This window comes from Prunus mume, linkage group LG8, assembly GCF_029339155.1.
Source record: "Prunus mume cultivar Tortuosa linkage group LG8, ASM2933915v1, whole genome shotgun sequence".
Lineage (NCBI taxonomy): Eukaryota > Viridiplantae > Streptophyta > Magnoliopsida > Rosales > Rosaceae > Prunus > Prunus mume.
The window spans coordinates 16,469,045-16,486,607 of record NC_142705.1 but is presented as its reverse complement, the minus strand read 5'-3'; the positions used below and the strand labels follow the sequence as shown (position 1 = coordinate 16,486,607).

The following is a 17,563-nucleotide window of genomic DNA, read 5'->3' as shown; positions in this document are numbered from 1 at the left end:
GGCTTTAAAGTCCAACTTTAAAGAAAACCTTTTTACCAATATTAAACCTCTAACCTATTTGGTAGGGGTGGTTGCGATTCGGTAACCACGAATTTTTGCCCAAACCGCAAACCGACCGACTATTTGCGGTATGGTGATTTTGAAACTGCAAAAAGCAATGTTACCGTGAATTAGCGATTTAAAACCGCAAGTTCTTTTTGTGTCATAAAAATCCAATCTTCCACATTTTAGGCCTAATTTTAATGCTTCTTTTGAAGCCTTTTGATTTCAAGTATACTTTAACCCAAAAATATAAATTCACAACCTAAATAAATAAATTCACAACTTCCTCAATTTCTCAAGCATTCATAACCTAAAGAAAATTAAAGTTACAATTCCAAGCATTCCAATTAAAGTTAAACTTCTCAAGAATTTACAACCTCAACTTCTCAAGCATTCTAATTCCAAATCCTTTAAAGTTACAAACCAAAAGGAAAATGCAATGCAAAATGAATTAAAGTTACAATTCAAAGGAAAAATCCAATTCAAAGTTAATTAAAGTTACAAACTAAAAGGAAAATGCAATGCACCAATGTTACAAATTAAAGTTACAAACTCAAGTGTTGGGGGTGGTGAGTGGATTTGAAGGACCTCGTTGTGTTGTTTGAGCACCAATGCTATCTACAAAATGCAATTTTTTAAATAAAAACAAAATACAGTCACGGTTTGCGGTAACCGCAAGTTTTGAAAATCAAATACAGTAACCGCAACCGCAAATGCGGTTCGGTTCTTCATACCCCAAATGTGGTTCGGTTTACCGCGATTGCGGTTCCATTGCGGTAAATTGTTGGTTGGTTTTTGCAATTTTTGGGTCTAAAATGCCACCCCTACTATTTGGTCTGCATTTTTGTTTTTAAAAAACTTATTAAAGTTATTATTCAAAACCTTAAGTACCACTGTTGGAAAGTTTTAGTTACTCGTTTTCAGTTTTGCTTGTGTTTTGATTGCTCACACGTTTTGTTTACCAACTTCAAACAAATTTCAGAATCTTAATAAAATTAGTTTTAAAAGTCAATTAAGTACATCAGATTTTGTAACCGTTGTTTTAAGACAAAATTAAAGTTAGATATTCTGTCATAAACGTTTTTTTTTCTTTAAGTTATTGTTTGCCTACCAATTGTTTGATTATTATTCAATCTTAATTTCTATTACATTTAAATTTCAGATTTTGTTGCTTCATTATTGTTCATTGGAATTGAGATGGATAGTATAGAAACCAATAGTGTTAAACCAGGTAAATTTAATGGGACAAATTTTAAGAGGTGGCAAAGACAACTTAAATATTGGTTAACTGTTTTAGGGTTAGTTTCTGCCCTAGAAGATCAAACAACACCTGATAAAACTACTAAAACCACTTCTAAAACTAAGGAGAAGATGACAAAAGAAGAATTATAATATCATTGCCATAATAGAATCCTTAGTGCTCTCTCTGATGATCTATATGATGTTTATCAAGATACAAAAAATGCAAAAACTTTGTGGGATGAATTAGAAGCTGAATATGGGATAGAAGATGCGGGGATAGATCGTTTTACAATCTCAAACTTTAATAACTATATGATGGTTGAGAATAAAACTGTAAGTGAACAAATTCATAAGTACCAAGATTTTTTAGGAAAATAGAACTTAAGGGCACTAAGTTTAGTGAAGAGTTTAAAGTCTCTTGTCTCATAGATAAATTACCCCCAAGTTGGTCAAACTTTGCAAAAACCCTTAGGCACAAATAAGGAGATTTAACCTTAACCCAAGTTTTAAACTCCCTTAGGATTGAAGAGAAACATAGATCAAGTAAGAAGCCTAAGGAAGAAAAGACAAACGTGAACCTAGTCAAAAGTTCAACCAATAGGAATCGTTTCCAATCCAGAAGGAAATCTTTCAAGAGGACAAACAGAAATAGCCAACCCAACCATAATCAATTCAACCAAAACCAAAATCACCAACACAATAGACCCCATAACAATTCCAATGGCAATAGGGATCAACCATGCTTCGTTTGTGGAAGAACAAATCATTGGGCCAAAGATGGTCATTACAAGAAGACCGAGACCTACAAGCCAAGCCTAAGTGGAACAAAGGACAAAGGAGTCCTAAAGCCCAAGTGAATGTGTTGGTGGATTGATCAAGATGAACCCAATCTAAGGTATAGTTTTAAGCCTCTAGTTAATATCGCATATTTAAGTAATAGTGATTGGTGGTTAGATTCTGGGGCAAACGTACATGTGTGTTTTAACAAACGATTTTTAAAAAATTACCATAACTCTAGTGGAGGAAGTGTAACCCTAGGAAATGACACCGTCGCACAAGTACGTGGAATAGGAGAGGTGGAATTGAAGATGACATCTGGGAAGACTCTAACTCTCAAGGATGTGCGACATGTTCCTAAAGTAAGGAGAAACCTTTTCAGTGGATCGTCCTTAGTAAAACAAGGATACAATATTGTAATGGAGTCGAATAGAATTGTTATTACTAGAAACAATGTCTTTATTGGAAAATGATATGTTTGTGATGGATTGTTCAAAATAAATGTAGTTTTTGAAGTTAATAAAATTTCTCCTCAAGTTTTTAACATTGAGTCTTGTAATGTATGGCATGGAAGGTTAGGACATGTAAGTTTGAGCAAAATCAAAACGTTAATGGATCTTGAGCTAATCCCTAAGTCTAACGTAGACCTTGAGCATAAATGTGAAGTGTGTGTTCAAGCCAAACAAACTGGGAATTCTTTCAAACCTGTAGAGAGAATCACCCAAATCTTAGAGCTCATACATAGTGACGTGTGTGATTCAAATAGGTCTCCTACTAGAGGTGGAAACAAGTACTTTGTGACATTTATTGATGACTTCTCTAGGTATTGCCATATTTATCTTATTAAGACAAAAGATGAGGTGTAACTCAAGATTTATAAAAGTGAGGTAGAAAACCAATTGGAGAAAAAGATTAAAAGATTTAGATCTGACAGAGGTGGAGAGTATACCTCAAAAGAGCTTGGAGTGATTTGTGAAGAACATGGAATTATACATGAAGTTACTCCACCATATTCACCCCAATCTAATGGAGTGGTTGAAAGGAAAAATAGAACCCTGATGGATATGGTAAATTCTATGCTTCTTAGTAGTGTGGGGGGAATCAATGTTAATTGCTTGTTTCATACTTAATAGGATAACATTAAAGGATAATGAGAAAACTCCTTATGAGTTATGGAAAGGAAGATCACCTAACCATAGAATCCTAAAAGTGCGGGGGTGTTTAGCTAAGGTACTCATACTCGATCCAAAGAGAAAGAAAATAGGTCCTAAGACTATAGACGCAGTTTTCCTCGGTTATGCAAAAAATAGTAGTGCCAATAGATTCTTGGTGATTAACTCTGAAGTAAAGGAGGTTGCAAACAATACAGTTATGGAAGCCAGAGATGCTACATTCTTTGACAATATTTTCCCGTATAAGATAAGAATTTCTAAGGAAGTACAAATAAGTGAGAAGCCTTCTAGCTCAACTACAATCGAAAATTTAGAATCTCAAGAACTTAGAAGAAGCAAAAGAGCAAGAGTTGAGAAGAACTTTGGAGATGATTTCTATACCTTTCTAGTAGAAGGAAATCCCACAACTTATAAGGAAGCCGTTATGTCTGTGGATGCACCATTCTGGAAAGAGGCTATAAATGATGAATTTCAATCTATAATTCAAAATAATACTTGGATGTTAATGGATTTGCCCGCAGGAAATAAATCGATAGGGTGCAAGTGGGTGCTTAGGAAAAAGTTGCAATATGATGGAAGTATTGATAAATATAAAGCAAGATTGGTAGCTAAGGATTTTACACAAAAGAAAGGGATATGTTATTTTGATACTTACTCACCTGTTTCTAGGATTACCACCATAAGGACTTTGATAGCTTTAGCATATGTGCATAATTTAGTGATTCATCAAATGGATGTGAAGACGGTATTTTTAAATGGAGACTTAGATGAAGAGATCTATATGGAGCAACCAGAAGGATTCATAGTTAAGGGCCAAGAACACAAGGTGTGCAAGTTGGTTAAATCTTTATATGGCCTGAAGCAATCTCCTAAGCAATGGCATGAGAAATTTGACAAGGTGATTCTAGATTATGATTTTAAGTTTAATGGTCATGATAAATGCGTTTACTATAAAGAGAATAATGGAGAACACGTAATCTTGTGCCTATATGTTGATGACATTTTGATCTTTGGATGAATTTAGAGATTGTGAATGATGTGAAGTCATACTTATCTAGGAATTTTGACATGAAAGATATGGGAGAAGCACATGTAATCTTAGGAATGAAAATTGAGAAGACAACACAACGAATCTCTCTAAATCAATCTAGTACTATTGAGAAGATGTTGAAGAAGTTCAATTACTTTGAGTGTAAGCCCACACCAACATCTTATGATCCCAATGTTCATTTAAAGAAAAATCAAAGTGAAAAGTTTTCTTAACTGAAGTACTCCTAGATGATAGGTTCTTTGTTGTACATTGCAAATAAGATATTGCTTATACCATTGAAAGATTAAGTAGGTATACACATAACCCAAGCAAGAAACATTGGAATGCTTTGGAAAGAGTTTTCGAGTACCTAAGAGGAACAATGCATTATTCACTATGCTATAAAGGATTTTCAAATGTAGTTGAAGGATATAGTGATGCAAATTGGATAACAAATAATGAGGAAGTGAAGTCTACTAGTGGTTACATTTTCTTATTGGGTGGAGCTGCAATTTCATGGGGTTCAAAGAAGCAAACAATTATTTCTAGAAGTACTATGGAGTCTGAACTCATAGCTTTGGATACTACTTGCATTGAGGCTGAATGGATTGAGAGTTTATTAATGGATATGCCTCTGGTGGAGAAACCATTGCTTGCTTTATCTATTCATTGTGACTGCAAGGCTACAATAGACTTGGTGAAACAATCTCATACAAATAAGAAAATGAACAGGTACATACATGTGAGATATAAATATGTGAAGAGCCTATTAAGTAAGAACATTGTGTCTTTGGAGTATGTGAAGTCGGAGAACAACATTGCTGACCAATTGACTAAAGGTCTTTTGAAGGGGATGAGCTTAAGCCCATAAGGGAGTCACCTAGGGAGGTAACCCAACTTCTGTGATTGGCGATCCCATGAAGGAAGTTCAATGGGTAGAAACAATCCATACAAAACATATAAAAATGAGGAATCAAAGACAAAATACATGCCTTATTCAAGCACACCTACATACAAACAGTTATGATCCTGAATTGAAAACATATAAATATTCTTTTGGATGAAAAAAAAATATTATGAGGAATCAAAGACATAATACATGCCTTAATTGAAATAAAGAAACAAGTGATTGAAAAAAAAAATGTTATGACCATGCATTACTTTATTTTAGAAATGTCATGATTCATATTCACAATTTCACAACATAAAATATGTGTCTAAATTTATTTGTATGATAATAAAAAAAAAACACTATTGATATATATAGTGTACATGTATAACTAAAACATTGCATTGAACTATAAGCAAATGATGAATTTATAATTTATTGAAATAGGACATTTAAACTTCGTTTAAGTTTAACATAGTGATTAGTATATAAAAAAGAACATAAATTTAAAGTAACCACACATTACACCAATTAATCATTGGCTAGTGTGGTATTGATTTTTTTTCCAAATGGTGAAAATTTGTCAAGTTTGAAACCCCTTTTTACTGTCAACACAAAGAAAGTAAACACATATAACATTAGATGATCATAATAGTAATAATATTAAGAGAAAAAAAAAACATTGGAATGGTGGAAAAGTATAAATTGGGTATTAGATAGTCTTTTCAGACAACCACTAGATGCCCTCTCAAATAGATATCCTTTTGCGAGAGCTACTGATTGCTCTCGAAAATAAATAATCAGTTCTGACGACCTCTAATTCCCGTCGAAGCTCCCTTGGAAATGGTTATGGTTTCTGACAACGTGAACATTCCGTCGGAAGAAAGCACAACTATTACCGACGAGGATGCCTTTGGTCGTAAATAAATGTAGCGCCAATTTTCCCGCTAAAAAATAGTTATTTCTGACGGCAAAAGAACTCTTTTCCGAGGGCAATTTGGGTGTCGGAAATGGTGAACACCTCATTGATGTATTTCCGACGAATGGTACTTTGTTGTCGGAAATAGTGTTTGTTCCGACGATATTTGGAGTCCCTCGGAAAAAATTGGTCGCAAATGACTACTTTTTTTTGTAGTGATTGAGCACTGTTTATATCATGTGGAGGCATCCTAGAGATGTCCTCATACTCATCCCTATGACATCAGTGCTATATAATGTGACGTTAGGAAGGGAGTTATCCCTGAATGAGTTTCGAGGCGGGCAATCTCCTGCAGGTTGCAGGTCACATGTACTCTTGGAGAACTTACCTAAGTGAGAGACGTCGTGAGGCCGCGATTGTGAGAATTGGGCTATTCTCTGGCAACTCTCATGAGAATCAAGATTAGCGCATGGTCATAAATAGCGCTACCCTGCTTCCAAGCTTCAACCAATACTATGTGTGGGATATGTTGAAGTTTGGTCAAAGGTGCCGAGTTCAATACTGTGTACACTCAGGTTCCTCAAATGGAAACTATCATCACTAAGTGAAGATTCAAGCCCGGAAGGCACCTACACCTATTGCATAGTATTATGTTGCCCACATGTATATTTTCTTTATATTTTACTATTTTAAAATTTTAAAACCCTTTGTGGGGGATTGTTATTATTTAAAAGGATTTTAAATTTTAAAACGTTTTATTTTCTGTTTTAATTTTGGCTGTTTCTTTTATTTATTATAGGAGTTACAAATTGTTTAATTTTCAGTTTTTATTTTCTATTCATTGCCACCAACTTTTCTGGTTAAATGTGTCTGACCTCTCCTGTTGCAAGTAATTAATTCATCAAACAATTTAATCCTATATAGCAGATGACAGTGTATGCCAAGTAAAAATCTATAATCCCCAGTAATATTCGGGCATCACTCAGGCAATGAGTTAGTACAGGTAAAGAAAATGCTTTGATCTTAGCTCTTTTAAGATCTAACACAGGGCGTTTCTTTCTTTCATATATATATATATATATATATTTTGTTCTTGAAAAACTGAAAGCACATTTTTGCACATATTATAACATTATACAACTTCAACCAAATTCCATAATCAAAAGTCCATGGATACATTTCTTCCTTCGTATCTAGGGTTCCATATATGCCTCACATTTAGACCCTGTTTATACCAAAATGAACAGCCAATGAACATCGGACACGTTGACCAAACTAGAGCTATGGGAGCCTTCGGCACATAGCTTCGGTATCATGCCTACTGATCGCACCATTTGGGCAACCTCACCCCCAGGGACACGTGGCAGTCCCACGATTGATGTCCAGAGTCCCACATCGAAACTCTAAACAAATTGCACACCTCCCAAGGCCTATAAAAGAGGGCAACTATCCTAGCTTGGAGGTAATCAATCAGAACTCACGGCATACCGCCTATCGATTTGTAGTTCAAACTTACTAAATCCGTACTTACTTAAGCATCGGAGAGCCTTCGGCTGGTACCACACCGGTGCCTTAGGTCTTACCGAGCGTTCGCTATTTTGCAGATCGAACACCCTACCAAGGCCCAGAAAATACCGAAGGCCCAAATATCTCTAAGTTGCGCGGGAAAGTGCAAAACCATTTTTCTGCGTCAACAGTTTGGCGCCATCTGTGGGAAGTGATAATAATCAACCTACAATTCCTAAAAACACATAGGAACCACTTGGGACCATCGTTCTTACCCGAGGACGGACTACACTGGAATGCCAAGCGGGGCAAGCCCGCGCTTCACCTAGTACTCCCTTCGGTAACCCTCCGGTAATTCGGACTATGGTGGAAGCGGAGCTCTTGGCTCAAATGATTTCCCTTCGGAAGGAAATGGCCAAGCTCCAAGAACATAACAACCTCCTCACATCCAAACTAGACGAAACTCAACGGTGCTTAATCAACAGAAACGCAGAATATCAATCTACAGAACCTTCCCAAAGTCTGCGGACCCTCGGTCGGTAGAAGAAAGGGAAAAAGGGGGCAAAGGCAAAGCCTGCGCCTTCCAAACATTGGTAGTCCCAGCCCTAGGAACCAGCCCCATATACCAAAGAAAGTCTCGCCTGTCGCCATCACTCAACGACATGGATGCCGAGCGGCGAGGTCCCGGCCAGGATCAACGCACACTTGCGGGACTCACGAATGAGGGTCCTTGAGACAAATCGCCCCTTAGAAAAGTCCGAGGTTTGGGGTCGAGGCGAATCGGCGGCGAGTCGCCCCTCCAAGGGCACCGAGTCATACTACCATTCAGAAACTCCACGGAGTTTTGAAGGCAAGAGAATCGAGCAGGAGAACCTCCGAAGACTATATTTCGAGGAGATCCCAAGCCGAGGCCCGGCAATCCGTCTGCTCTTCCGGAGAATCCGAAGTTGGAGGACGATCGAACTCGGTCGGGGCGACTAGAAACTTCGACCGGACCCTTTAAGCGCATCAAGAAGTCCGAATGGATAGAAATACAGTCGTTGCGAATACCGTTTACAGCGTGGAAGACCCTTAACACACCTTCACTCCTTCCAATCGGCGGTAGGATGCAAAGGCCTCGGCGATGAGGACAATGCCTGCTATTCCCATCTTCCCTTACGAGCCGCTCTAAATTGGTTATACCGTCTTGAACCGAGAACGGTAGACTCGTTCGGCGAGCTAAAGTAGATTTTCTAAATCATTTCATGATCGAGACGGACCGTCTATACTCTGCCGACGACACTGCAAGGTTGGCGAGAGAAGATGAACCTCTATGGGAATATGCCGCACGCTTGATCATGAGTACTCGAGGTGCCGGAGGCGGACGATAGGGCAGCCTACGACGCTTTCAAGTGGCCTTGGTCCTCTCACTTTCGGGACCTAGTACACGGTAGCAACCGCGCGCACTTATGACAAGTCGATGAAGCGGCGGCGGTCCACGCCAAGGCGAATACTTCAACTCAAGCCCGGGCCTTCGGCTCGGCGGGAGGAATCGGCAACAAAGAGCTATCCGGCGGATCGACGACTCATCGGCGGGCCAAAGCGAAGGATGATCGTGATCATCGGCAGGGTAACTCAAAGAAGGCGTGGGAAATACGGATGCAACGACCACGGCGCCGCTGCGAATCACGACCGTGCTCAGAAAGTCTTCACCTGCCGAACACGACATATGAGGCCGTCTTAATGAGCGAGCATGACCAAATCCCGAAGCCAAACCACCGAAAGCCCAATCGGCGGGATAATCGAGATACCGGCAAATTCTGTCGGTACCACCAACAAAACAGCTCTAAACCTATTCTCATCATAAAGAGAGAGCTGAAACAGATTTTGAGAGAAAGCAGAAGTCTTGAGTCATTCCTGTCTTTGCTAGGATTATTGCTGTTACGAATTGATGAATTGAAGCTGTGTACTCAAGGAAGATGGCTCCACGTATGTCTTCATGTCTTTATACGTGTTACAATTTGTGTGAAAGATCTTGTTTGTGCATAAAGAAATCTAACAGTTGGTATCAGAGCCTGGTTGTTCACACATATCTGTAATCGTTGTTCAACCATGTCTACCATGGTTTCATATTTGTTTATGTCATGCTCAGTTATTTTGGTTATGTTTAATTTTTTGAAGATGGTTTAAACATGTTTATGAAAATATCAAGAATCTGGAAAAGCATGTTTTGATTTGGTTTTCATATTTTCAAAACTTTAAACACGTTTTTGACCTAGCAGATCACCTCAAAACCCTAAAAATGCATATAAGTCACAGCAAAGTAGTGAGTTGTGTAAGTTAGGTCATTCGTTATTCAGAAAGGTATTTTGTGTCAAAAATGGACACCAAAATCCCCTCCAACTGTTAGATTTCTTTATGCACAAACAAGATATTTCAAGAATTCGTACGCATATTATTCTTTCCATTATTGACGTACCAAAAGCTCCTACATTACAAAATTTATTTAAGAACTTCATATATTTAGGTTGAAACAGTTCAGTAATATACTATAAGTTGTGGTTATTTAATGATAGATGCCTTCTCATTTACAGATTTAAAGAAAATAAAGGATCATTCACTTAGTTGTCGGGTAGTTACAAGACATGTTCAGAAACAAGTTGATGCAGTACAGCCAGTAGGTATTCGATTAAACACTTAAACGATAGAATAGGTAAGAATATCAGAAGTCGAGGAGACGAAAATATAAATCGAGGGGACGAAAGAAAGGAACGAAATCAGAGAACCGAGAAGGACAGAAATGTACATAGTTTAAGAGAAGGTTTACTCAAAATCCAAATCTGAATTTTAAAGAGCTACATGGAGGTATTTATTGCAAACTAAACCTAGAAATAATAGGATAAAAATCCATTGCTTAAACAGAAATCCTAACCTGAATAAAATAGGAAACTTAAAACTAGAAATCTGGAAAAGTAGAAATCCTACTAGAATTTGGAAAACTAGAGTTTCTAGGAAACTACAAATGCATTAGGAAACTAATACATTTAGGTCCTACGCATCCTGCATCACAAGTCTAGCTGAATTATTGGTTTAAAGATGAGTGCAACGACCAGAAAACATAAACTTCGGATTATATGATAAACAAGGGTAGAAACTTATAATCTCTCAAATCTGAATTACAAATACTGTTAATTGTCAAATTCAGCATGTGTGTATAGACAAAAAAGGACTATCTAGAAAAGGTGATAAAGCCTGATTGTCTAGCAATCAAACAAAAAAGGACTTGCAAGAAATGGCCCAGATCCCTGAATAGCCCAAAGTCATAAGACTCCGAGTACAATAAAAAACATAAATTCAGAAAATTCTACAAATTCTCTCACTCAAACTCCTAAAAGTTAGATTATAAGATACAACATGGGAAAGAACTTAAAGTAATATGTTTATAGATCTGTCAATCGGAATTATATAATTACTGTTAATTTTCAAATTCAGCTTTTGTATAGAAACATAAGATAAGAGGGTAAGATGTTGATAAATGTCTGAATATCAGTCAGGACTAAATGTATTTAAAAATAATTTCAAGGTGATAGTGTTCTGTTTTTAGGTTCATACTTCTACAAACAAACCAAAAGTTAAACTCTAATGTTAAATCAATTGCCAGTGCATTATTTCCTAGCAGTCCATCATCACCAAGGTTTGCTGCCCAAGCATTTACAAGGTCATCATCAAGCATGTCAGACTCTTCAGCTGCTGGTTTAGATTCATAAATAAGATCAGAAATTCCAATAGCAACAGCTGGATCACTCAGACCGGTTGATGCACTAATATTGTGCCGTGTGTGGTAGATGTCGATCAGTTTTGCACTGTCATAAGATTATGAAGGGGAATTAAATAAGAAATGCAGAGAAAAAAACAAAGGTAAAACCCATGTTAACAAGAAATCTCACTTGCCATTCAACTGGAAATAGAGTTCTAGTATGTATGAATCATCTCATAATATTTTAGACCAACGATATTGACATAGTCAATCCTTCATTAATATGATTTGTAGGCAGAAATTAGTTGTAAATTACCCCCTTACTCTTGAATCATGCTCATAATAAACGGGACATCCTTCAAATGGTTAGAAGGATCATAATAAACTTTCTTCTGTATTCACCTCATAAGAATATTGATAATTAGTTTAATTTTTTCTGATATTTCCACCAATTATTTCCACCGACATCGCAATTTTCGGCCTTGGTTATTTGGCATGTCAGTTAGACACGAGAAGAAAGGGCATGGGAGAAATGGGAAGAACAAAGGCAGACATTTGCAAAAGGAACTGGGAAATTGCATCTCCACATTTCATAACAATTTTTACACACACCAAAAAAATCACATCTCTTATTCTCTCAAATACAACACCTGGCTATGGCAGTGTAAACGAATCTGTACCTTATTGGCCCCAAATGCAGATACTTTGCTCTTGGGACGTAACGGAACAGCAAAACAAGATCAAGCAACCTTTCATGAGTTCCATATAGTTTCTTAAGTTCTTCATCTGTTCATTCCTTCTTAGCATTGTCATGGTTGCGTATTTCCCTGTCCACAAAACAAACTAACGTGAATAACTTAAACAAATATGACACATTTCAAGACAATTTTGTATCACTTACTTGATCAAATCATCTTGTGCTCTATACATTTCATCAAGAACCTCTATCATGGGATTTATTAGAACTCCAAGGCCTGTGCCACTAGCTCCTTGATCTTCCCCATTACTGAGATGCATCTCAGAAAACTGAGACTGCACTCCCCCCTGTGCTAACATGTGTAAAAATTCATAGATCTGTAGCCTAAAAGGTTCACCAGACCTTATTGCCATAGTTGTAAGTGCTTGAGCAGCAATAATACGAACCTGGAGAACCCAATGGAAAGAACAACATATAAGAGGAACAAACAAGTAGAGGGTGAGTTCACAGTTAACAAATTTGTGTGTTCATGTGTATAGATTCCTAGAGTCGCTGGGCGAAAAGCCATTGCCCTTTCCCAAATCAGTTGAGGGTGAGTTCACATGTCAACAAATTTGTTTGCACAAAAAAACAAGTGTGAAAGAACCAAAAATATGGTATAAGGAAGAAAAAATATTCTATGCAAAATTGGTTAATTGGAGCTTCATAGTCCTAGAACCACCAACAGGAAAGGTATAACAATGTTCTAACTACCATTACCATTGTCCCAATGCTTTAGAAATCATCCCTGAATAGATCATTATAACCCTTAACACTGGGAGACCTATGCTAGTAAAGGCAGGTTGGAAACTTGTGTTGAAACGATAAATAGCCGACACTGAGGTGGAAGCTAATACCTCCCAGCTGCCACTAAACACACATCTTTGCAGCCTAGTCAGTGCACCAGCTAGAGTAGGGTTACGAGAGCTGGCAGCAGCAACCATTTTATCTGTATCTAGCATCATCAATGCAGTACCAGGAGGGGTTGCAGATTCCCAAGCATAATCAGAAGCAGCATAGTTTGCATTCTCTCCAAGAAACCATACCTAAGAGTACATTTATTCAGCAATAAATAAAATAATTTAGGTTACTTGATGGATAACTTGGAAGAGGAACAAATAAAGCATCTACTGATTAAAAAGATGCTTACTCTGCTTGTACTAATCTTTGCAATGCCAAAGCTGACTTTGGATCAGATGCAGATACCCTGTCCACAGATGTAAGGCCCAACATTGACCCAGGCTGTGGTGGCGGTAAATCAAGAACTATGGTAACCGCTTCTAATGCAGTGTGTTTCCCATCAGGACCAGCTCCAACGAGACATGTCTGGAATTGGAACGGTTATAATAACCGTTCAAGTTATTATAACCATAATATAATTTCACCATAAAAATGAAGAAAGAAATCATAACATTCAGGTTAACGATAACACATTACAAAGTTTCAGTTCCCAGTCAGTTTTTTTTCTTCTTTAGACAAGAAAGGAATATGTTAACACAAATCAATGTTCTAAATGGTGGACAAGGATTCAATCATAAAGTACAAACTACAACAAACAGAGCAGCACTTGAAACATAAAGTTTAGAAGAAACATAAATTTTAAGGATGGCTTGTGTTCTTGCAGAGACTGTTGGTGATTGCAAACCTTGTGTTATGGGGATCGATCCTAGGAAAGACTGGTTTTTAGACAAGAATCATGCCTAGGAGAGTTAATTGGTCAAATTTGTTTTTAGACTGAAAACTTGACCATGGCAGGCAGACAATGATACTTCAAAATGATGATACCATTTATTATGCCATGTGGGGAACTTACCAAAATTGTGTTAGTATATGATTTTCAAATCAATCGAGGGATTTTGAGGTTCAAATATGGTCTATCCTCAAGGGAAAAGGACATGGAAGGAAAAAGTATTTAGATGGTCCTTAATGCCCAATCTTATTGCATTGTCCTCTAAATTATACAATTGATAACTTCGAGTTTAGGGTCTACGACAAGGAGTCTGGATTTGAAACGGTTTTAAAGTACTTATCAGTGTATGATCATGTGAGAAAGGCATGGGAAGATTGCTTACAGAGGTGAGTATCGTGTTTGTCTGCTGCATATTACTAGCAAATTCTCTTATGGTTAGCTATGTTTTCAAAATCGGGAGATCCTCATTGAAAATTGAGTAGATATTCTTCTTTATTCAAACTTTCAATTCCTACTTTCATGACCAGATTTTCATCACTTGTCTTCTAGAATTGCCTCATGAAGACGGACCATCATAGAGGATATCGAGATGACTACCCGAACAGGTGCCATAAATTGTTGTAGATGATGTTTAGCTCTTGCTGTTTGTCTTCTTCCTAATTTTTGAAATATAATTGGGATGTAGGAACTTTCCTGAAGTACTGTAAATTTATTTTTCTACATTTGAGACATAGAATGATGTAAGAGCTTCCCTCCTCCATTTATCATACTGTCCTAAGTGTTTAGATTCAGAGGACACGAAAACAATTGCAGTTTTTTAAACGCAATTTGCACTTTCGGATCGTTCTCCTTTCAACTATCCTTGACATACCAATTTGTCTCTTCATATGTGACAGACTTAAAATTGGTTCAGTCCAAAAGAAAAAAAGCAAAACTAATTAGCAAGAAACAATTTCGTCAAGAATCATGACGGCATGCACGCATAATTTGCCAATTGAATATGCTTAAATGACAACTTTTATATCAATTCAAGGAATGAGTCTTTGCATTGAAGTCTTTGTTCGCAGTCTTTGCATTGAAGTCTTTGTTCGCCATCACCTGCAATAGGGATATGAAATCAATAAAATTTTATATCCCAAGCAATAAAAATGAAAAAGGATAGTCACGTGAACAAGATAAGAAATATATATTTGTTTAAAATATTATTGGTAGCAATATCTTGGCACCCCTTTTTTAAAAACAAATTACTTTTGGCGCATATAAATGAACATTTTCATGTGTTAAACTGCTCTGAAATATAAGGCTATTCAAAATGACAACACAACATTAAGTTTCAAAATGTATAGAACTTGAGTTGGGAGCAAATGGGTGGAATGGTTGTACCAAGAGGTTTGGTGATACTGGTAGTGTTAATAGCATGTTTGGCAACAAGTGTTCTAGCTGATGCTGATGATAATGATGACAGAATAAGTGACTTCCCAGTTTCAGCTCCTGCACCATCTCCTGATCAGACTCCTATGAGTCCGATAAATAAGAAAGTTTATGCTGCGGGAATGGTGTGTGAACAGATGCATGAAGGAATCATCAGAGTACCGGGAGTCTACTCAAAATGCACAACTACATGTATGGAGCCTTGCATTATAACTCTAGTGGATGGTGTCTACAGTTGTACATTTGGTTGTACAAAGTCCTTGAGCACCCAGTTTGCAACTGGTAAGCTTCACTAGGCCTCTTCTTTCTCTAGACATCTTTCAAAATTTCTGTGTCTTCTATGATAAAAAGTTTTCTCCACTCTAGTTCAATTGAGTTCCCTTTGATATAAGTAAAAGAAGATAGAATATTTGCTTAGTTGCAAGGGTAATGACTGACTCAACTAGTCACTAAATGGACTGTTTGGTTATGCTACTATTTTGAGCCCTGCTCCAAACTAATCCGAACTGTTATGTTACAATGATTCAGTTTACGGTTTGAGTCCTAAATGAAACCAAACCACACTGTGCCCACCCTTGCAAGTTACATAAGGATTGTATTCGTCTGTGAAATAACATATAACAATAATGACTTTAAACATGTGAACCTCACTGAGATTCCTTACACAAATATGAAAATGTATATCATGGGATTGATATAAACTTAATTATGTACAATATGGAAAGATGCAGGAACCCATAATCAAAAGTATACGATCTGAGCTAGACGTAAAATTGATTCGAATTTAATCATTGTTATTGTTTATGTGACATGTATGGCTCAAGTGGAAAGCTACTTTGGAGCCTGCTACAACAGCTGCAAGAATCATTAACAGTAGATATTTTTACTTGCTAAAACGAAAGGTTCTATATATGTGTGTGTGTGTGTGTCTTTGCAATAAAACAAGATGTACCAGATATTTTGTTTCCTTGAATGCTTAAACACTACCCACAGTTCTCATCGATTGTATACAAGGATGAGAATTATATGTATGATTGAAAAATCAATAGAACGATTTATTTATACTAGATTGTTATTGTGTGTCATATATGTCAATGAAATGTAATGTCTTGTCCATAGTTCCTGCAAAAGTAGTTAGCTTCAGAAAGTCTGAATGTGGAGCATACAACCCTTTTAGAAATTTCAATCTCAAGGCCCTAGAGTTCCAATTTCTAAATAATCCTGCACCCTTGCTAGAGCATATTGGATTTTACCACCATAACCCAGCTAGAGCATATTGGATTTTACCACAAGATATGGGAAATTTAGAACAGGAAATAAGGTAAGCTCAAAATAAAATTACCAAAATACAGAAAGCGGCTATGGAGGCTGGGAGGGAGCATGCATGGCATCCACTGTTAAATAACCCGCACACTAGATCTTGTTCTTTGATGTAACCAACGACAATATACTAAACTAGCAAATATTAAAACACTTAGAAACACACAAGAATTATACTGGTTTGGCTTAACTTTTGCCTACGTCCAGTTGTGATTTCTCTAGGTAGAGAAATCATCGCTCATTTGACTAATAATAGAGATTATAGAACTTTTGCACTAGAACTAATCTCAAAACTCTTGGCTGTCTATGGCTGTTTTCCCCCTCTAAAATAAGCTTTGCCGCACCCTATTTATAGATATAGAGTTGGCTTACATGTTCCAAGGCTGATTGAATTCCTATTTCTAAGTGGATTAGGAAATTACACTTATCCAAATCCTAATCGACTTCTAGAAATCCAAACCTAAAATGAATAAGGAAACTGAAATTCTTTCCTAATCCCTCGAGGACAAGAATTGGTATACTTCTAATTTTCCTAAAACAATCCTAAACCAACTAGGACATATTTGACGAGCCAAAATTCTCTTCCTATAAACAATTGTTAACCTAAACCCTTAACCCTGAACCTAGGAACTAACAAATAAATTAGGAAACTAATTAATAATTCCCTCTTCCATCTCTTTCGTTTATAAACCCTAATGGGTTTGACAAAGATGTCCTCATCAAATTTCAAAACATATAAAAAAAACTTACAGTTTTCAGCTCTTTTGTAGCCTCGTGTAAATTATTCATAGTCTTATCCATCAATTTATGCTGCTTCGAAGATCTCCACTTGCCGAACCATTCATAAACTTGAGCTTCCATACCAACACAAGTGAAAACATTCTGCCCTGTTATTGACCCCGAACCCCTTACCCTACCCCAATAGTATTTGGTTCTTTCCCTTACAAAAAAAAAAAAAACCAATGGGGAAGATTTTTGAGAGATTGGAAAAGCGCTGCATCGGTTGGGGTTGGAGTTTGGGTGTTACGGCTTTGGGCAGCTCAGACGATTGAGGAGAGGAAAAATAAAAGCGA

General features: G+C 37.0%; 1 pseudogene; it reads right to left on the bottom strand.

Annotated features, from left to right (window-relative positions):
* Window positions 1-8,964: 8,964 nt before the first annotated feature.
* On the bottom strand, window positions 8,965-14,151 carry LOC148914862 (uncharacterized; annotated as a pseudogene).
* Window positions 14,152-17,563: the final 3,412 nt, after the last annotated feature.